This window comes from Vidua chalybeata, chromosome 3 (genome assembly GCF_026979565.1).
Source record: "Vidua chalybeata isolate OUT-0048 chromosome 3, bVidCha1 merged haplotype, whole genome shotgun sequence".
Lineage (NCBI taxonomy): Eukaryota > Metazoa > Chordata > Aves > Passeriformes > Viduidae > Vidua > Vidua chalybeata.
In genome coordinates this window covers 30,141,623-30,164,685 of record NC_071532.1, presented here as the reverse complement: position 1 = coordinate 30,164,685, position 23,063 = coordinate 30,141,623, and the positions used below count along the sequence as shown (strand labels likewise).

The following is a 23,063-nucleotide window of genomic DNA, read 5'->3' as shown; positions in this document are numbered from 1 at the left end:
CTTGAGAGAGGCCTGAATGGAGTAACCTCCTTAGACCAACAAGCCATAATTGAGTCTTTGGACGTATCCTCTGGCGGTGAAGAGTCCGAGCCTGCCGTAATCAACAGGATTATCTACCCCTCCTCTGCGACATCGGCTCACCTCGGAGTAGCGGTGGCATTGCGAACCACATACCCCTGCCCCCTTAGGCTATCTTTTAATAAAGGCCTTATCAAGAAAGGAGCTACAAGGTCTCCTGGCCCTTTATTATTTACATCACTACCCACAACAACAAAATCTACCAGATCTCTTTTTCAGCGATAATAGCTTATCTAGAGCTCGTAACCGAGTGTGTGCAATTAGGGTTCCTTGCACCATGCACATTACTTTGTCATTCATAAGCACTACTATTACGGCACAATCAACTCTCAACCCTACAATGTCTCTGACAGAATTTCTTTTAATGTGTTGGAAAAAAAAAATTATTACCCTCTTTTATTCCTTTTGTGCGCTGTTCCTTAAAATCTTTTTGGCCAGCCTTATTATGAATTGACATTTGACTTATGTTCTTTGCTATTTTCTTCATTGCTTCCCATGAGCTCCACTGTTTGAAGGATTTCTTCTTACCCCAATTAGCTGCCATTGCTATATTATACACTCATGCTGTCTTTTTGTGTGGTCCTTTAAGGATTGGTTTCTGAGGGTTTTTTTAGATATGTAATATACAATTACTCTGAAACTATAATAGTGTGTATAAATACAGGATCTACTCTTTTTTTTATTTCTTCTATTAAATTCCATTTTAACAGGATTTCTCACTTTTATGTGTTTCCCCTTCTGAAAATACAATTTTGGCTGTTCACTGCTATAGGAATGTTGATTTCAAGTACTTTATGGTCAGAAAGAGTGATCCTTCATTTTGAAGGAGGACCCAGGTATTGTTTAGGACTAAATCAAAAATTGCTTCTCCCTCCATGGACTAGCCTGCTAGTTGCTGCAGACAGCAGTCATTTATGTTAACTAAAACTTTTATCTTCTGCCAAGGACCTCACTGAATATTTATCATATACGGGTGTCTGAAGTGTTTCTGAAGGGATTTCTGAGGAAATGGTGCACACTAAGGCTCTGTGAAGCTGCAGGGAGAGACCTCCATGACATATAAGGCTTTTGTTTGTGCTTTTCCCACTTGTTGACAAGACTGCTGCAGTAGCAAATATCCTTTCCCCTGGGTATGGGTTGCTACCTCACCTCTCACTTGATTTCACTAAAATCAGCAGTGGTTGAATTAACAACACTTTATTTTATGAGTCTCTGAAAGCAGAGGAAAGGCCCAGTACTTTGCTTTCAAGTTGTCTGGTTAGTTTTTATTTAATATTTTAGACAGATTGGCAAAGCCTTCTCCAGAAGAAATTCAAGTATCCCACTTATGAATAGCTTACAAATCATACCAAGGACACTCTGCTGGGAGTGAACATTGTTTTAGGCAAGAGAGGTAATAATCTATATCTCATGTGCTTCAGGGAAATGCTTACATTTCCTTAGGAAGGACTAACTCTCTAGTCCTGCATTGTGATTTTCAGCTTGGATGGATGGAGAGGTGGGTGGATGGAAGTTCTTGAGGTAAAGAACACTGTTTCTCTATTACCTTAAATAAATTCATTCTTTCCTGAAAAAAGTGTTTTAGTCAAAATCAAAAGCATAACAGGTTGCTTTTCCTGTCATACTATTTTCATTCCAAATGTACATACTAATATTGGAGCCAGAGAAGAATGTTTGTATTGCTTGATGTAGAGCAGATATCACATAAATTAGTCTAAACAAAAGTCCAGTGATGACATATTACTTCTTTTACTTATTTGCACTAACAGCAGTTATTAATTTTAGATCTAAGCATAAAATATTCATATCCTTGGAGTCTGCTTTACTGCAGGCCTTTTATTTGATACACACAACCATTAAATTTGAAATTGTTCAGAAACTACTGCCAAATAGCAATCAAGCAGTTGAAAGAACATAGCATATCCAATCGGGTGTCTGCAACAAAAAGGATGAATGTTTTCTCTGCTCAGATATGTGCTTGAACTGTGAGGATACCACACTGTACAAACTCTCCTGTGTCCCATTTGAAAAAGGGCTTGGAAAATAAGTCTTGAAATTTGGTGCCTGGGGACTGTAAAAAGTCAGCTTGGTTGATCCAATAGTTCTCCATATGAGGCTTTGATCTTTCAATACATATAACCCACAGAGTCCTGTGGAAACATTCCTTATAGCATAAGAATTATTGAGGGAAAGGTATGAGGAAGCAACAAGGAAAGAGCAGCTCCTCTGAAGGGCTGGTGCTACCATCTGTGGTTACAGTATGTCGTTACATGCTGTGGTCATAGTAGCAGAAAAATGCCATTTACCTTCACTCAGCCAGAAGACCAAGGCATTATGGATGGAACTCCCAGTGTGTGACTATTTGTCCCAGAATCTCAGGGATTTTTGAAAAGTGAACTCATGCTTAGCCTCCTTGGTAGGCCTGTAAACGACGTGCACTTCCTCTGCTAGTTGTCAATGACTCATTACAAGTGCTGGCCCGGAAAAGACTGGAAAATTAGCTGGACACAAGCTGTGGTAATGAAATATTGACACTTATTTAAGCGTCTTGATGATTTGTATTTTGCACAGTTCTCTGGTAGTGTCCTCTAGATGTAAAGATAGTCACAGATAGTCCACTTTGTTAACAATAATTTCAAAGCTGTCACAACCTTCAGAGATACCATAGGACAGTGTGATACTGCAGAACATAGGCCTGATTCTGGCTTGATATAGGCAGCCTCTTCCAGCTAGCTTCCTGATTTCCTGTCTAAAATAACTCCAGAAGTATCTGCTCTCTTCAGTTGACTCTGCTGATACAATCACAGAGGCAGAAATGACTGCGAGGAGTGACTGCCCAGACAGTCTTCTACTTCAGCATGAATCCTTGTGTGAGGAAAGGACTGGAGTGGAAGAGGAAAGGGAGAGGTGCTCATGAAGACCAGGAGTGCTTTACTGCTTTACTGCTTCCCGGCATAACCAGTAGTTTAGAACTATGAGCTCATGGTTGGAGACTGGTTTATTGGTAATAACTTCTGGCTCTTGGGTTGAAATGGTTGTCCTGCTTTGAAGCAGGATGTGTAGACATTTCTGTCAAAAATTGGGGCTTATCAGTAGTACTGTAGACACCAAGACACCCTAAAGGACTGCATCTTCCAGCACAGACATAATTTGGAAACTGCTAGATGGGCTCATTTTGGATTTATTTTCTCTTGATCAGTCTAAAATTGTGCACCACAATGTCTAGGGAAATTTACAGACTTAAATTATGCCAAAGGTATAGAGAACTATCTGAAAACTATTAAAACTTTGCATATAATACATAATATTTTTCTACAAGTGTGGTTTTTGGAACTAGATGTGATGATTAAAAAAAAAAACAAATCCTGTAACTTGCAGTTTTGAATGTATCTGGGATTTATCCTGCCCTATTAAATGGATATATCAAGACCCACATTATTTAAATTAATCACAACTGGATTGTGATTTAAAACTGAATGAATCATAACAATCAAATATTATTTTGACTTTTAATTATTTCTTTTAAAACACAAAGTAGCTTGTTATAATTAAAATGCTAATAGTTTTCCACAGGTGTGTGTCAAAGTATGGATGTAAGTCAGGTTTTAATGGTTTTCTTCTCAGTCAGGGTTTTATAACAGTTGGTACTCAGGTTTGGTGCCTGCATTCATTTCTCAGTCATGGTCTTCAGAGTTCAGAGAGAAATCAGTACAGCTAGAACAACTGAATCTGAAGTGACTTGCCTGTGATTTTAATGCAGGTCCATGCTGACTCTCAGGTCAGCATCCAGCTCTCAGCATCCCCTTGCCGATTTTGTGCATGGTTTAAGAGGACTCTAACTAAGGATTGGACTCAGAGGTTCAGTTCTGCAGATCTGGGTGGGGAGCTCAGAACAAGCTTTGTTACTCAGGAGGCCAGTGGCAACAGCCAGAAGACAGCCTGAGCACCCTGAACTGCTGACTTCACGCTGGGTGAGTAACACATGAGAAGAACACCAACACAGTGAAGTTTTTTTGTTTTCTTTATAAAAATAGAGCATATGTTCAGCAACTTTTACACATCCCTCAGTGAGACACTGAGGGAGTCTGAGGACTGGACGGGCTTAGCAGCCATAGTGAAGACACCTGCTAATGTGGGCAAAAGAACAGACCTGAGATTCTATGATTGTTATCCTCTGCATCAGCTTAAGGTCTGCAGCACCTTGAACCCAGTGTGGGTGTGCAGCAATTTAAGCCTTTGCTGAGCCAAAAGTTGTGTGGGTTCTACCAGAAGGCCAAACTGTACTCAGTGGCACACTGTCTCAGCCACACTCAGTTCCAAATATCAGCAACATTAAAGATATTTTACTTCAGAATGTTATACATTAAGAAAGATATACCAAAAATTGTCCACAGCTGTAGAGAGAAGAGGTGGGAGAACTAAGATTTAGGTCAGTAAAATAAATACTCTTGCCATGACAAATTAATCTCATCCAAGTACTCTGCTCTTTCTTTCCTGGCTGTCTGTAACCATGAGGAAAAATGCTGATAGGTCTGCCTCATAGACTTTGCAAATCACTTCCCTTTTGAACCGCCTTAACAAAGGAAAAAGAGGGCTCAGCTAATTTTGAGTAGCAGGGGTTTTTCTGAAAATAGGCATTATTTCTTCAGGAAATGAATATGGGTTCAGGCACATCCCTGAAGGCAGGGTTTTGATCCCTGTGATGCTCACAGTGAGCCAAGAACAAGGAGCAGTCACAAGAAGATGGAGAACATGAGCATTAGAAGAGCAGAGCTGAGTCATTAGAGATCTGTGTAGAAATCAGTAGCCCCTAAGGAGGCCTGAGCATCCTCAGCTTCTGATTCACCCTTTGCAGGATTAGTCTTATAATATTTTTAATGGGTATCCATTCTATTGCAATGTATAGGAGTGCAGTGACCCTTAAATGTCAGCATCTAACATTACATTAATTCGCTCTCTTAATGAAACTAAAGAGGACTCAGAGAGTTTTGTGACCAAATTCACTAGAATTGCACCTTTCATTAACTGACTTTGGAAGGATGAAGTGAAATTAACTTTTTGAAATATTTTGATATTGGATACACTGATTTTCTGAGCAGAAAATCCCTCTGGTTCAGACCTCAAATAAGGGCTTCTGATGATTAGGATATAAAATGAACTGTGAAATTTTATATGCGTAATATCCCTTTCCTAGTGCAAATCAAATTTGCTGCCCTGCCAAGTAGTTTGATCATACACGACACAGAAGTGTGGTAGTCTGCAGCAAAAGCTCACATTTAAAAGATGAAATATTAGTGGTTATGGAGAATGGCCTTTCAAGGCTGGACACCCATGTATAAAAGTGAATAGATACAAAATTACAACTTCTAATTGTCTCATTGTTTTCAAAAGGGTAAAGAAAAATTCTTCAGTGACTATGACATGCTAGAAAACAAGACTGGCACACACCTTTCCTTCCTGGACTGACTTTTGGATATAATCCCGGGCTAAACTGGATTTGGAGGTCCAAATCTTGAAAATCTACCAGTACAGTGTGTCAGGTCATCTGTAACCTGAATGGGTCTCTGGGGTTTAAAATATTTCTTTGTTTCTAGACATATTCAAGTGCTGCCTGTGGCAGTTGAACACTTACAGTCTCCAGGGCAATAACTTAGAAAAGAACGTTTAGGAAGGGTATCAATTGTCCTGCAGTTCTGCTTTACTCTTCAGTCACCTTCAAGGGAAAAAAACCCACAGTATGGTATAAAACCCCCATTGACTGTGTTGTTTGCTAATAAAAATAAAAACCTCTTTACTGCTTTGTAGGACATGGACATAAACTGTTACAAAGCACACAATATATTAAATGCATCACCATGACAATCAGATAAAATCAGAGAGGACATTTGTGTCTAATTCTAAAGAAGAGACTGTTCATGTTAAAGGACTGGAGAAAGTGTACAAGAACAGTTTATTCATGTAAAAATACAGCCCACAGATCTCTTCCAAGGACTGCAAGACCTGTTTTGATCTGGTGAGTTAAGTCCTGGTAACATATGCAAAGATTAGCCTGGGGAAGCTCTAAGTTACATATCTATTTTTTTATAATTAAAAACTGCCTGAAATTTGATGCTAAGAGCAGCATAATTTAGGCATAAGAACATTATTTTAGTTGCAGGGACTGCTTAGGAAATGGGCAAAGAAAAGAACAAACACTATCAAGAAATACAATTTTAAAACATACAAAATCAAATTTACATTAATAGGAATTAATTATTGTAAAATTATTTAAAATGGGGGTGAGGAAATTGTTATGTGGCACTCGTTTTTATCAATGGTGCATTGATAAAAACTCACTTGGTACATTACAGATAGGGTTTCAGAATGGCACAGGCATTTCCATTTCCACTCTACTCCTTCATGAGCAAGCATTTCTTTCTTCAGATTTCAGTCAAACACCCCTAGAATAAATTCTTGCCATCAGTAAGAAGTTGCCTCTTGTCCTTGTTTCCCAAATGTTCAATTGCATTAACGGGAGCAAAAACAATATACAAAATACCCTCTTGCCATTGGTATCTCTGTGTAAGCATTTGAGGTAGATGGCATGAATGCCTCCTAAGTGGGGAATTGGTTGCTGCTTTACAAGCAGAAAGGAACTTTTTGGAGTGAGTCCTTGCTCCATCTTTCTAATTAACTGTAAGTCAGATTTGCTTGTGTTGATCTTCCTTTTCTTTGTTGATTGTTTGGGGGAACTTTTTGTGAAGGGAAGCATGTGAGAAAATGTTCATCTCACCCTATATAATTCTCCATAGCCCCATCACTGGGAGCTGTGCTGATGCTGTGGCTCAAAGGGCATAATCTCAATGACTCAAAAAAACCAAGCCAGAGGTGTAGAACATGGCAAGGCATTCCACATATCTTCACCATGCTCAATACCCTCACCTGGCCTCTCTCTCAGGTGTCAGGATAAGTAACTGTGCAATGTGTTCACCGAACATAATGAAAATGGGTCGGCTGTATTTTGGTGAACAAGTTAATGTCTTTTTCCTAAGTCAGTGCATAGAACAAAAAGCCATGGGTCTGCAGCTATAACATCTATCCTACTTTACTTTTGCTGAGCAGAAGAAATAAGATAATTGTTGTCTGTAAATACATTTTTTCTCCTCTTTGTTGTGTGCATTGTTTATAGACCTGCCATATTTACTTGACTGAAATTACCAGGCAAATAATTCTTAGTCTGTACATTGTCAGTAAGCAGCATTTAAAATTTGGAATTTTCTGGATAAACATTATTCTTAGGATAATCTTTCCAGTCAAAATACTGAAAATTAAGAATTCAAGAATTAATCTCTGCTAATTGTTTAAGGTAAGTAGTGTCTGTGGGCCTTTTCTGACAACAAACAGTTTGAAGAGAATCATAGCAGATGTGTTTAAAAATGTGAACAAGTATTCATAGATTTTTTCCCCTGGAGCTATTGCCTTATGCTGCTTCCTTAGAGGGCAGCTAGTTCTTTTTCCTTACAGAGAGAAAGTACCAGGAACCTGCTGATTCTCTTTTCACAGTTCTTGGATATGTAATTTCACACATAGAGAAGAAAAATTGTGTGAAATGTTGTAACTGACATTGTCAGTCAGCAGGAAACCTGAAGAGAGATATTGAGCTGGAGCTGTGAAAAGTGACAGTAGCAGAGCAGTGCATTTTTATGTGATAGATAGAGCTGTAGGGCACAGGTCATTGCAGCTGGCAAGGGGCAATCTTTGTGTTACTGATATCCCCAGGGCTGCAAAGGCCCAGTGCCACGCTCAGAGAACTGACGGCAATTTGCTAATGTAGTAATCTGAAGGCAAGAAGGGGCAGCATAACCATGAGGGCCAAAAAGCAGCATCCAGTCTTATACAGCTGTGTTGTCCTTCTCATTGTTTGTTCCAGTAGCTTCGAGTGGATATTTTCTAAAAAGCAGCTTTTTCCTACACAAATGTAAAAAGCCATAATGAGATTTTAAATTGGACAGTTTCACTGCTGAAATCTAACAGAGTGTATGTTAAATTGCTTGTTTCATCAACAGCACTGCATGAATTTTAGATCTGTGTGCTTTCTCAGGTATTTTACGAGTACTAGAAATAAACTGTTAAAAACTGGAAGTAGAGAGTACTGACTCCAAAAGCACCTTCTAATTTCAAGAGCAATCCTTAGAGACCTTCCTTTGATTCCCATGCTATACGATAACTTTACAAGTCTCAAAACAGGAGATACATTTCCTAAATCTTCCCTGATGAGCATGTGACACAAAAATAAAAATAAATATAATAATATAATAATATAAATATATTGAATATATTAAAATATATAAATACATATTATATATAACTATTTTTATTAAAATATATTTATAACATGTATAAATATATAATATCTCTTTATTAAATATAATAAAATAGAAATAAATATTGTTAAATATATTTAAAATTAAAATAAGGTACAGTAAAATAAGGTAAAATAAAATAAATTATACACTTAATTTTAAAATAATGTTCTACTGAAAGTTGAAATTATTTTATGGTATCATGCTTTTGAATTCTTTTTAAATCTTCTTTTCATGTCTGAGTATATTGTGGACATATTCCATTTTGTCACCTTTAGGATAATTGTTTTGTTTTTTCTCTTTCCACATCACTTTTCATTATAATATAAAATAGAAAATAATTTCATTTAAAATACATTTTGTCAAACAGAAAACTTTTATTTAATGTGCCACTTTCATAGCATTTTCCTCTACAGAGAATGTAGACGTTTTCTGATTTGACATGAAGATAAATTTGGAAACCTCAGAAACATTTGGAGAATGAAATCAATTGTCCTCCAGCCAGTTCTACTGTCCAGGCTGGTTCGATTTGTTTCTACAAATGGTGATGCCAAGAGGTTTTTTGACCTCTTGCTCTGAAAGTGTTGTTTCTATGTTGCTTGTCAGCCTGTGACCCTGTCATTGCCCATTTAAATTTCTTCCCTACTTAATGACTGTATTAGTATAGAATTAAGATAATAAGAATAATTGCTCCTTTTTTATGGCACTTCATGTGTTCATGAACAGTCATACACACAAGTGTTATTTTCCAAATAATTTCTCTTTTTTGTTGTTCTCATCTGAGTTCTCCAATTAGTATGTATTTCTTTCTTAATGCGGTGTTCACAACAGCATGCAGCGTTCCAGCAGAGGCTTATCAAGTGAAGTAGAGCAGAATAATTACCTCATTTCTTTTATGCGTGACATTCTTATTAATGTGACTCAGTGCTGAGCATTTGCCTTGTTTTGCCACAGTGTTGCATTGTTGATTCATATTCAAATAATTAGTCACCACAAATCCTCACTGCTGCTCTGTAAGTCCATGTGCTAACACTGCCTCTCCCTCAGCTGCCAATGGGAGCAGGCAGGAGCTGCTCTGTACAAAAAAATTATATACAATTGGTATACAATGCCCCCCTCCTTACCAGACTGCAGCTTCTGTACTCATATATGACTACTTGTTCCTCAGATTTACAGGGTTTTTAGTGTATCCCAGCTGTGAGTGATTTCCAAATGATACCTCAACACTTGTCACGTCTCCTGAAGATCCACCCTTCACCTCTGCATACATAGTCTTCAGAAGATATAGAAAGAAGCATTCAAATGATGGAAATTATCCTTGTCCCAGGGAAAATATCACTGGAGCCACTGTAACAAGACAGATTCCTGTCATGAAGATTTAAGGGATCATTGTCATTACCATTAGAGTCCTGTTTGGACTTTGTTCTTCATGTCTGCATTCTGGCACTGTCTCCTTGAACTGGAAACAGGTATTTTCTGTTCCTACGAGGATCACAGGACATAATTTTCTTCAAACATGAAGAAAATGTTGCTAAAGTCTCCCAGGAGAGCTTGTAGCTCTCACTGCATTGTGAAGCATTTGCCAGGAGAGAGCATTCTCCTGCCTGAGAGGATGCAAAGCTTTTATTTCCCAAAAATGTGCCACATATAAGAAGCAGAGTCCCACTGATACCTTGATCAATGCACTGTTTTATTCCCAAATGAGCCTGGGACTTAAGTTCAGAGAATGAAAATTTCTGTCGGCATGACTTCTGGCAGGTGGCATCAAATTCACCTGGCTGCCCTGGCAGAATCCTCAGCAAGGTGATTCTGCTGCTCACCCATGTAAGCACATTCTTAATTTTTGCTCTGGAAGCTCAGGTGTAATTGCTTGGAAAGGACACAAACACAGAGAAATTAGGACTGTGCTTAGTTCACCCTCCCAGGAAGCAGACAGCTTCCCTGGAGTGGTGGAGGCAGGCAGACACTAAGGTTTGTCATGCAGACTTACCTCCAAAAAAGGACACAAGCTAAAATAATTGATCACAATGCTGTTCAGCTTCTCACCTCCTTCCTGGTTGGTTTTATGCACAAAAGAGACAGGGCCTGTAATCATTATGGTCACTGAATCCTCATCTGAGAAGGGCTGTTCTGCAGACACAAATTGCAGGAGTTTGGCCCATATGGTTTGAAGCAGTGAGTCGAACTTGAGTCTCCTGCATCCCAGGTGAGGGCCCTGATAAGAAGACTGCCACTGTCCCTCTCCCACTGGTCTGATAAATTATTTTGGTAAGAGTGAAGCAAAATAAATAGAACCCAAAGGCCTAGTATGAGGAAATCCATGAAGGAAAGCTTCTCCCAAACAGGCATCACAGGAACATGGTCTCACACACTTCCCAAGAGTCCTGTACAGCCATCAAATATTCCTGTTCTGTTTGAATTCTTTTTGTCTCTGTTTCTTGCAAAAGCAAACAAAAACTTCTTTTTTCCCCCAAGGAAAATTACTGTTTTTTCCAATAATCCTTCTAAGAACCCCAGTGAGACATGTACTTATATTATTACTAATCCAAGATATTCTAAGCAAATTCGAATTCTTCCCTCAAATAAGAATTGTATTAAAAATGGAATCTGGGTACAGATTTCCAGATTTTGTTGTCTGTGAAATCCTAAAGAATTTCTGTTTCTCTCTGCCTTTTCTTCTAAAAATTATAACTGAAGTACTTACAGTATTATCTGATCTCAGGAAATAAAACTTGTTAAAAATGCAAACCATTGCACCATAATACCTTCATGTGGCAATTACATAAACAAGAATTTTCAAAAACAGCTGAAGAAATACAGGAGCAATGTATAATTAGTGGAACCATGCATAAACATTGAAGCCTTGCAATGTCTATGAAGTCATATTAGAAAATACTAAGTACTTCAGATTCCTTTCAAAATTCTGGACATTAAGTATTGTACATCTGCAAAGATAACTGATTTATTTAAAAATATAGTATCAGTTAGACCCTCTGCTAAAGTCTGGATCCTTAAAGTCTCAGAATGCAGGGTTCAATATTAAGAGAAGTTCATATCAAAAGAATTTGAGTTGTTATGAATTTGGGTCAGTAGCCACAATGTTTTTTATGATAGGAAAGAAAAATGGCAGACACTGGTTAAATACATTAGAAAATGGGTTTATATTCCTCTGAGATCATGAATCCCAATGGGAACACTGTTGATTTAAAGATCACAAAGATATCTTACCAGGTCACGTGCTGATGCAAATGAGCATAGTTTTCTTGACATCAGTGGACCTACTGTGATTGATTCCAGATGAAGCGATGAGATGATTTGGGTGTGCTGTGCCCTCCTGAAAAGCTGTTGAGAGATGCAGTGAGATCAGTGCTGGGCTAGCCTTGCCAGAGGCAAATACTCAGCCAACAGTGTTCCCTTTAAACAGACGTGGAAGGGGAAAGAGCAGCAGCATCTCACTGTGTTGGTGGAGAGACAGGATCTGGTGAAAGGACAAAAACAGTGGTGCGCTCAGTGCTTGGGAGTTTGGAAGGAAGGCAATAAAGGCAGTGTTAAGTAATAGAGACAGAAAGAACACCCCAAATTATCTCAGAGCTTGTAGGGCTCCACTGTGCTCACTGTCTTCAGAAAAAAATTGCTTTTGCACATTGTTAGATGGTCTTTGAGGTTTGGCTCAACAAGACCTCAAACGTGTTTGCCTGGGAGTATAAAGGAGCAAAAGAGGCCTGCTCTAAATGCACTCAAGCTACAGCAGTAGAACAAGTCAACTTCAGTAACTACCTAATGACAGCACTGCCTACAATTTAGCAGCAGCCTCTTGGAATCCAGCATGGGCTGCTACCCTGCCTCTCTGAGTAAAAATTCAAGCAGATGGTTTGATCTGGGCTTCATGGTGTTGTGGCTGCTGCGGCAGCTACACTAATTTACTGATTATTTTTCAAGTGTTTTTTTACCTTAGCACTATAGGTAGACCTAAGTGTGACTAAAGATACTCATCAGTGGTTCCAGGACTACCTAAAATATTTTAAAGTTTGGTAATGTGCTCCCTCTGGAAATGAAATTGAAAGTCACTTATTTGCTTTGAAAGCCTCAAAGAATTGCAGTGAAGTAAATCACTCTCTATTTGAAATGGCAGTACCAAAATGCAGGATACAAGAAGTCTTCTTCATGGACTCAATAAAACCTGAACATAGATTTTTTTTTTCCTAAGTTTTGTGGGTTTTTTTCTTCGAGAATGATTTCTACTATTTTAAGGCATTGCAGGGCTTTCACAGTTGAATCAGCTTCTTTATAGGAAACTGCAAACTCTGTAGCTATTTCTCTAGCACTGTCCCACATTTGCCCATCAAAAGAAAACTTAGAAAGCTCTATTCAGAGTAACTCATTTTTCTAATACTGAAACAATTTACTAGCAAACTACCCAATTAAAGCTATATTAACTTGGATATTTTATCTCACTCTTATTTTCAAGAGTCAACAACCCAAGTACAAGGAGACTAATGACTTAAAATTGAGCCTTCTCTGTACAACTGATGGAGTTTTGTTCCTGGGCTATCTCCTCCTCGTTTCATTCAGCGTGAATGGCAGATTCCTACATCGTGTCAAGTTTCGGATCACCATAGAAACAAACTAGGAGGCAGTTTCATTAATCATTTAGAGCACAAGAAGTCTAGGTCAGTCTGATTGCAGCATATAGAGTATCATCCTAGCGCCACATGGGACTCAGTTGATTTGAATTAAAAAAGATTAAGCTGCCCCTAGGACGCTCAGCATCATCAGTTTAAGTTCTCATGTAACAGTGGTCTCTGGAGCCACATGGATTAGGAGACTGAAGCTATGCATTTATTTTTCAGGGCTCAGTGAAACATTAGATGAGTGCAGGTGTCTGAGGGGGAAAAAAGGACAAAGATCACATATAGTTTTTTAGACTTGTTGCTGTTCTTTTGAAACTGGAAACAATAACTCAGCTTTATTTCTCCAGTGACAGTTACCACTCTTTTTTGGCCATGCAATGATACATCTGTTACCCAATGTTTACATTTTAGATTTATAAAAATTTCATACTATGAAGCCTAGTTTTAGCACAGAGCTGCAAGCTGGGCATAGACGAATTACATGAATTCTGACTTTTTCTTCTCCTGATGGGGTAAAAAATGTATGAAATAAATACTAGTGACATTTTAGTTTTGCTTGAATGAAGATTTATTGCTCCCAGGAAACTGACATACAGGCAGCTACAAATCAACTTGACTATGAAATAGTTGTATATGTACACCACAAAATGAGCCCCCCCTTCCAAAGTACTCACCTTATTTATGGGTCTTCCAGTACTTCAAAGACCTTCAGTAACTTAGTCCAGACTGGTTTATTGCTTTGCAGAACTAAGACATTTCAAGGGGAAAGTTGTAGGTTACAGTATATTAGAACTCTTTCTCTTGGGGGTCTGAGAGTCCCATGATGCTATATGAACTGTTGATCTAAAGCTTATTACAGCATGACTTCCTAGAGTATAATTCTTAAATCTTTTAAGTTATACTGTACTGTCTTTAATCCCAAATGCTAAACCTTAAAGCAGAATGAGCTTTCCAAGATTCAGAGTGCCATCTGTGAGTTGATGTAATTACACTTTGTTAAAACACAGTTCACTTACTTGCCCAGACTGCCTGTGACCTATTTCAAATTAAATTGTTTTAATTTTCAATAAATGTTTTACATAAAACAATCATGGAGCAAAATTCCACATTACAATATTCCTCCTGAAAAGAAAAGCAGTTCTGTGGACTGAGTTTCTCCAATTTACTCAATGACCAAAGAATTCCCCACCCTGTGTATTTTGTTCATTTGCCCTTGCTGTGCCAGTTACCTGGGCTGTGACAGTATGATTAACAGTGCAGCCTCCTGTCACAGCACATCTGGGGGTACCCAGACCATGTCAATATTCTTTTGCTGATGTACTGTCATCTGGGGGATTTCCAGGAAAAAAATATCATTAAGCTCAAGAAGCAATTTTAGAATTTCCCAGCACTGTGGAAACAGACTGATGGTGGGAAGGGGGAAGTGAGTATTATTCCCACTTTCACCAGGGGAAGTTGATATGATGTCATGCTGAGGGAGCTGCCTTGGGCCACAACAGAGCATGGACCACCATTGGAGAGCTCCTGTTTTCCTGCCTGGTGCTCAGCCCAGGTCCTCCTGTTTGCAGCTTTCTGTCAATGCCCAAAAGATAGAAAAAGCAAGAACTAAAGCACAGAGAAAGTCTTGATGGAAGGCACAAAACAGCTTACGTTAGCTAAAGCTTATTGAGTTCCATGTCTGGTTGCTATGAAACAGAATAGAACGCATGGCCTCTATGTAGCAGCATTTCTATGGTCTACTTCAAGGGTTACGACCCAGCCATTTCCAGACAGGTTGGAGAGCTTTGCCATCACCTGGTTGCCTGTGAGACAGCTGAATTTGCCAGTGTGAGGAGGGGCAGCTGTGGCACACCCTACCTGCCAGCAGCAGTGATGGCAGCCTGGCTGTCCCACCCACATGTCCCTGCTTCACTGCTCTGACCCACCAGGTGTCTTCCATCAGCCTGGACATCCACCTTCAGCAGCCACAGGCAAGCCTGACAGCAGCAGTCCCTGCAATTGTGCCTCTTGTTCAAAGCCACTGAGCCTGAAGAAGCACAAACAGCCCATTCCCAGGGTAAAGCACTTCAGAGCCAGTGGTGTGGAACTGGCCACCATCTCCTCCACCAAAAGCTGCTGTATGTTGGCTACTTATTTGTTTCCTTTGATTCAACATTACTTTTCCTTAATTGCTCTTTTTCCTAACTTCAGAGCAAACATCTCTCTCTGTAGTCACAGTTTCAGTTCCCAGTCCCCCACAGCTAGAGGATGGAACAGGATGTCCCCTACCTGCAGTTTTCATGAAGGGTCCCCAGTCCTGCAGCAAGGCTGCAGCAACCACACATACCCCACTGTGCCCAGAAATAGGGAGCTAACTCGAGCCCATTAAGAGATGGCTGTCTCTAAATGGAGAGGCAGCTGTGGGTTGTGAATTGTCTTGGATGTGCCACTTTACAGATATCTTATTTTTGGTCTTCATCTTGTGGCCAATGGTAATTTAAAGGTCAAAGCCTACATGCTCAGCTCTATTAACACTTTATTAAAACTACCATGAAGCTGAAAAGAAGATAATTTCATTTTTCTATCAAACACCCATCCTTCTTCAGGGCCTAGACAGACCTGGGAATCTGCTCTTGGGCTCCTGCCAGCTGGAGGGAGACCTGTTGGATTTGCAATGACACAAAAGCCCATGTGGAATCCCTTACTTCTGCTGCTGCCCACAGCCATCAGAAAGAAGACGGCTTCCGTACAGCCCTTTCTAGCCAAGCAATTGTGGCAGTATTGGTTTTTAATAACCATGTAGCAAAATCAATTTCCCTGGTATGTATTGCCTACAGATAGTCTCCACAACACTTGTTGGCACAAAACATGAAGAAAAGATTCGCATTCACTCAGCTATGTAAAGCTAATATAAAACATTTCTAACTCGTTATATTGGCTGACTCTTGTCTTACTCTGCTGCTTTAGCTACAGTGACAAAAAAAAGTTATGTTCCTTTTTCGTTTCACATGGAGTGGAGCAGAGCTACCACAAGATTATCTGAATTCCTATGCACAGATCATCATCTGAACCATGTGCTTGTTCCCAGCTTTTCACTGTCAGGCATAACCAATGCCTGACATAAGCAGTAATTTGAAGATGCTGAGGTGTCAAAAAGGATCTGAATCATTCTGACAAACCTTTTCTCTTTCAGCTATTGACCCATAGCTCTGTTTGAATTTGGGAAGCCTGAGGTCAGAATGAAAAACATCATTTTTCTTGTAAGCCAAACATATTTGACTGAGAAAAAGTAAGCTAATAAAGATGGAGAGGCAATTTTTAATGTCACTTTTTAGAGTACAGTAATTTGTCTAATCTTATTGCCTTGGAATATGAGTACACGTAATACATTCACATTACACAGGAGGGAATACATTTGAGAAAGAAATGATATGTTTCTCTTCCATGCCCAACATATGGAAACATGTATAAAATAAGAAGGTCTAAACTTTGCCAGTGTTCACACTCTCCTGTCTGTGGAGGAATAATGGAATTGTTTGGAAATTTCTGGTGACAAATGTACAGATTTGAAGCAAGGTGAATACCGTTTATCCAATTTAATAATTGTGGGTTATGGAAAACATTGGCATACAGCAAATTTCACTGTCCATACACTAATCAGTGCAAAATTCTTGGCTGCTTTTCCATAACCCTCTGGTTGTTGCTGGTAGCAAGCAGAGATTTACTGTAGGAATTAAAGAAGCTTCATTCCTCCTACCACCAGCAGCTGTTTGTCCCTGCAATCTTCCTGGGCAGGGCAGAGCTGCATCAATCCATGGTATGCATGACTCACAGGAAAGTAATAAAAACCTGGGGCTAGAAAAGGCCTCAGGAAGGCAACTAGCTCATAGTGCAAGAGCTAGAGCAGCTCATTTAAGATAGAAACATAAGTAGTTGAAAAGCACATGCAGAGGAAGCAGCTGGGTGAGTCTTCTGGGATGCTGTAAGTATTGGGACTTCCGCCTGCACATCAATCTCCTTGCACAACCCTGAGACCTATGTAATGCCCGTGACCACAGCTCTTTCCAAACAGATTTTGCAGGCAATGCATTTTGATTTTGCCCAATGCAAGAAATGCTCACCTTTAGACTTATTAGTCAACCACAAGCACATCAAGCTGTTCAAGAAGATTGTGGACTCCACAGTTTCAGCAGTGACTGATTTTGTTGTTACTATTTCACAACAGATAAGGTCCAGAACCAAAATACAGAAGTCCTTTTTCACTCTGAATAATTCACAAATATTAATTAATCTATTCTGGGATGAAGTCTATACCTTGGTTCCAAATTGTAGATATCATATGTGCCTTTCTGTTTCATTAAGGCAAAGTGTATTTGGGTAGCTGTCATGTAGTGCCTGGAATGTGATGAAAACAAGAGGTCCTGGCTGCCTGCTGCTGAGGAGCTCCCAAGGCACTTCTCACAGGAGCAGGGGTGTTAACCCTGATATCCTGGTCAAATTCCAACATGGCTAATTATATCCCACTTACCTAAAGCTCTGCCATACTTTCTCTGCCTGCTGCAAGGACTTGCTGCATGCAGCAGGCTCTCTTCTGGTCCTCTTGAGGATTATTGCCTTTCACATCAGAGGCAGTGGTATTTACGGAGTAGCTGCAGTTAGTTATCAGTTTGTAAAATTTCCTAACCAGCACAGGACTGTTAAATTAAAGCAGTTATTACTATGTAGGGTCTGAGGCAAAAGAGGCTAAAAGCTCCTGCAAAAAAATCAATAAATAAATCACAAGGCTGCAAATGAAAATAGGAGCAGTAACTCATTCACTATGGCAATGACCACAGTAGTGGTGTCCATCATGCTCCATTATCTGACCACTTGCCTGAAGGAAATTAGAGAAGGATAAATGTGGATGGAGACAGAGTACTGAACAAAAGTGCAGGGAAAGAGCAGCACAGGTGAATATCCCTTGGAGATAAGGAGCCCAAGGTAGAGAGGGAGAAGACTATGCATTCTGAGTTCAAGACAGGATCACTTCACATGGACTGATACCATCTGCTGATGTTGCCTGTGAAAATATAGTAATTCAACACTTTATAGTAAGTGAATCTTCCCCAGGCTTTCAGGTCTGTTTCTTTTGCATATTTATTAAAAGATTTTAAGAGATATTTGTAGCTGTGTAAAGCTACAGTGAGATTGAACAGTGGGAAAAACCCCACACATTTAAAATTTTGACTAAAAAATTCTGACTGTGAAATAGAGTGTCAAAGGATAATGTTAAAATGGCAGTATCACATCTTCCTGTTTATTTAGAAAGGCAGCACAGGTGTGGTACATAATACCACTGGAAATGACTGCGTGATAATCCCAGTGAGTCTTTTTGCATCTTCCTTAGAAACAAATATTTCCTGAAGGAAAGCAAATTTTGTATATTCATCTACATACCAGAATGTTTCAATCTCATTATCTTCTCAATATCAGCAGCCACCAAAATGCCATTGAAATTAACAGACGTGACAAGTTCACCAAGAGGGGCTGAAACCAAACCAAAGGGTGAATATCCGTACTCTGGAAATCATTCTCACCCTTTCTTGCTCTCTTTTCATGAAAATCCAAGATATTTATATGTCTGCCAAGTATCCTGCTATGTAGAGAGTTCAGAGAGCAACATCCTTACTGGTCATCTTGTGTGGTAGAACCTACTTTCAGGGTTCTCTTCTCTCTGACACATCCATGTAGACACATGCATGTGTATATACGCACACACTGATTAGATCACTGGCAACATGGTGGTTCAGCTATTCAGCAGAATTATTTGAATTTGTCTCTAATATTTAGCTGAGGACATGGTAGTAGGATGTGCTGTTGATAAATTGAATGTGTGGGTGTACGCTCCAGTGCGTACACATGAGGAGCAATTCTCGTTCCTGTTTTTAGAAGACAGGTGCTTCTAGCTACAGCTAGAAACCTTCACAAATGAGAACAAGGGCACAGAATCTTAAGTGCCTCTCTCTATCCTTCTAAGCAGAATGAGGCCGTGTTAACAGAGTAGCACGAAGTGGACAAGATGACATAGTAGATGCTACCAGCATGCACTGTATTTTTATGAGATAAATAAAGCCTGTCATCTTCAGAAGGATCAACAAATCCCACATATTCTTTAGAGCATAATAAGATAGAGTGTTAGAGAGCTCCAAATTGTTATGTAATTCCATATTCTCTCCTGCGTATTTAGCTTTCCTTATTCTGTTTAATGTACATAAATATTAATTTTGTGAGTATGGGATAAAATATCCTTTTACAGAGCTGGTTTTCATTGTCATAAATAGGAGTTTAGCGAAAATTTAACATAAAAACTAAATTCTGAACTGTTGCAGTTTAGGACTTCACATTTCATACTTTTAAACTGCTTTTATTCAGCAGCAGAATTTCACTGAATTACTGAAAGTTTCCTTAAAAAGCAGCAACAACAAAACAGTTGGTTTGTTTTTGTTTTTTTTTTTTTTGCACGGAGTCATGGATTTTTCATCCTGAAACTGTAAGAGAACTGGAAAAAAGGGACTGTCTCCTCATTGAAGATGATTGTAATATTCCTTTCTTATTGTAAATGTATTTATACCTCTCATAAATGAATTCCACAGTTTGTCTGAGAGAAGAAAGCTATCCCCCATGGTAACAAGTGCAGATGTCATCTTAAGTTTGTTTAGATACATGGAACACACAGATTTAGGGTCAAACCTATGATTTTATTTTATCCTAGCAGATACACTTTGGAGTCTCTCAGCCCTGTTGGTAGAGCAGAGTTTAGCCAAACCTACAGAGAAATGATCATTAATCCATTATCAGTGGATTTTGCAACATAAGACCACTTTGCTGAGTGTGAGCCTGAAGGGCTGGCTCTCTCAGCCAACTTCCCTTGTCCTTGAATCTTCTCTTTTCCCCTGAAGTGCGGAGCTAGCTGGACAAGCTATCAGCTAACCTCCTCTTCCACAGTCACAGCCAAATAGGTGATTTGCTGCTTCTTGCCACAGGCTGACACCTTCAGCATGGCTAATTTTTGTTCACGACCTGGTATGGTGCTAAGTCCACTACCTTGTTGGTAGGCTTGACAAGACACTGTAAGCCCAAGAAACATACATAATAGATCTTTATAGAAAAAGCATTCCAGATAGAAATTTCCTCCCAGACCAAAGTATCAGCCCCGTAGTGTGTCCTGCATGGCCTGAACCACCCAGTGATGCCTGGAGCACCAACAAGCCACTGAGCCAAAGGAGTACTGCAGGCCAAAAAACTTCATGGGTTTATACATGACTGCTCTTCCATCTATTTTTCATTCTCATCTGCCATAATTGTGTTATTATCCTTATATATTTCTAATCCTTTTTGAGTCCCGCTATGCTCTTGATCATTCCTGAACTGGCCTGGAAAGTTGGTAAGTGTCACAGTTTGACTTACTAGCAAGACATTTATCTAAGCTTTTCCAATCATCACCAGATATTTCCCTTGTGTAATGGAAAATATGAATGTGTCTGATACTAGAGCTGGCTCACATGAAAACTGTAATAAATGTGGCAAAGTTGAGATGCCTAGAAATCAGACTATAGGATATATTGCTGAGAGTTTAAAATAACTGAATATGAAGAAACCTTCCACATCCCAAAATCTGGATCAGAGGTGTGCATGTGCCATTTTAAGCAAGAATTTCCACTGTGCATTACAATTCTTCCATTCTAGTAAAAATAGAGGCCTGAAAGTAAAATATTTCCAGGCCTCCATATAAGCTGAAAATCAGATTGGAAGTATAGAGGTGTAAAAGCAGACATCTAAGTAGCATTTTAAGTGTGACGCATAGAAGACAGGTTAGGTTTTAGTTTTGTCATGTTACTTTTATGCAGTTCACAAGTTACTTCAATAATCAGAAATGTATTATCTCAACAGACTGCTTAAAAATTTATGCATGTGACATAATGTTACAATGAACTTTAAGAGGTCAGTTTTGAAGATGGAAGGATGGAAAATTTGGACTCAGTTTTTAAAACAATTTCCTTGGAATAAGCTCTATTGGTCTCTGGAGCCTTTTCCCAAGTGGAATTGGTGAGATATATCCTGGACAGGATGGTCAGAGTAAAACTGTTCAAAACACTTGAAAATATATCCCATTTATGTCTTCTTTACAGAGAATGAGGGATAGTCTTGCCTCCCATCATAATGGTCACACTTACTGTGCCTAGCTGGCAAACTGTTCTTTCTTGAAGTACAACAGCACCAGTTGGCCTCTCAGGTTAGCTCAAGAAGACATGGTGAATTTTATACCGGTGTTCACTCTTTGCTTCCTTGCATTTAAGGCATCATCTTCATCATGCACTGGAAGATGACGTGTCCCCTTTTCCACAGAGTCAATGTCTGATGTGCAAAATAGTTTAATGCAGTACATAAAATCTATTACGTCACATTGATTACCCTGCCCGCATTTTAACGAGATTTCATGTTCTGTATGCAACTCCAAGACGGGACTTTCATCAAGTTGTGTTGTTTTAAGATGGAGAACATTGCTTCAGCCCTTAACAAGCAGCTGTCAGCAAGTTAGCGAATTTCCCAAAACCTTGAGTTGGATGTAGGATCTTGAACTGGCTTGTTATTATTTACAGTGTTTTGCTCTTTGTGATTTACAGGGAGGCTGGCAGCAAAGTTCTGATCTGGATTTCTCTAAAGTAGTTCAGCTCTGTGTTGGAGCACGCTGAAGTCAGCAATTGTTCCTATCAACATCTGCAACACATTTGGCATTACTTGAAAATATTACTCACAACTGTTAAACTAATAAAAGCCTGTCTTTCACATTTTAACTATAAGGTGATCATGTATGCTGGGCACTCATCATTGATATAGATATTATCTCTCTACTAGTAATATTTTTGCTCTGCTTGCTCCAAAGCCTGGATTTTTGACCTGGGAGCAATTCTCAGGTGAGAAAATTAATCTGACTCAAGAGTTGTGCCAGAACCTGGAGAACTCGTGGTTGATTAACTTCCAAGTGCTCTGTACCAACTTGTACCAATTTTTGAGCCTCTCCAATAAATGTTATGGTAGATATCCAGTGTGTCATAATTAGTAGAGCTTTCCCATACAAAAAGAGGCTTTTCAATTGACAACTGAGTCCATAATAATAAAGATGAGGACTTTGTATAAATATTTTAAACGCTATAATGGAAAAATATTAACAAAGTGTCAGGAAATAAGGACTTCCCAATATAAATTGGTTACCTGTGAAAGAGAGTCCTAATTGGAAAAAAATGGACTAAATTGTGACATGCTTTCCCCTGCATATATTTCTGTTCCTTATGAGGAGAGGTTGAGGAATCTGGACCTGCTTAGCCAAGAGAAGAGACAACTGAGAAGGGACCTCATCAGTGTCTGTAAGTATCTGATGGGGGGTGTTAGGAGGAGTCAGGCTGTTTTTGGTAGTGCCGAGCAATAGGACAAGAGGCAATGGGCAGAAACTGATGCACAGGAAGTTCCACCTGAACATGAGGAAGAACTTCTTTACAAGTGCAAGTGATCAAGCACTGGAACAGATTGTCCAGAGAGGATGTAGAGTCTATCACTGGAGATATTCAAAAGCTTTCCAGACACAATCCTGAGTAACATGCTCTGTGGGACCCTGCCTGAGCAGGGAGGTTTGACTAGATGATGTCCCGTGTTCCCTTCCATCCTTAACCTTCCTGTGATTCTGTGATAGATGCGTGAAATTTTGTCAAAATGCAATACTGGCTGAGCAAATCCTGAACACCATGCAATAAAGTGTGCTTCTCATGTGGCATAAGCCCATGCTCTTGGAATTCAGATCTATTTCAAAAGGTAATTTGATGGGATCATATGGGATGCTTGTGCCAAATATACACTGCTTTCTGGGCCAGAAAAGCTTCAGAAATTGTGTGTGCATCAGCTTTCACTATGGACTAGATTAAGACAAAACACTTCAGAAAAGTTTCAGTGACTGTCTCTGTGTGCACCATTTTTACTGAATAAATTAAGCCAAATATTT

The 23,063-nt window shown here is 39.2% G+C and overlaps 2 long non-coding RNA genes across 4 annotated transcripts; one reads left to right on the top strand and one right to left on the bottom strand.

Annotated features, from left to right (window-relative positions):
* Positions 1–7,943: 7,943 nt before the first annotated feature.
* Positions 7,944–14,457, bottom strand: LOC128786156 (uncharacterized). The gene is made up of 6 exons (XR_008430194.1): positions 14,281–14,457; positions 13,726–13,798; positions 11,649–11,762; positions 9,640–9,767; positions 9,304–9,495; positions 7,944–8,025 (listed from the first exon to the last, which is right to left on the bottom strand). It is a non-coding gene; the product is annotated as an uncharacterized LOC128786156 (long non-coding RNA).
* Positions 14,458–14,770: 313 nt separating this feature from the next.
* On the top strand, positions 14,771–16,357 carry LOC128786021 (uncharacterized). Of its 3 annotated transcripts, none has more exons than XR_008430148.1 (3): positions 14,773–15,168; positions 15,637–15,850; positions 16,224–16,357. It is a non-coding gene; the product is annotated as an uncharacterized LOC128786021 (long non-coding RNA). The 3 variants fall into 3 exon arrangements; XR_008430147.1 differs by lacking the exon at positions 16,224–16,357 and having other exon boundaries at positions 14,780–14,878; positions 14,980–15,168; positions 15,637–15,960; XR_008430146.1 differs by lacking the exon at positions 16,224–16,357 and having other exon boundaries at positions 14,771–15,168; positions 15,637–15,960.
* Positions 16,358–23,063: the final 6,706 nt, after the last annotated feature.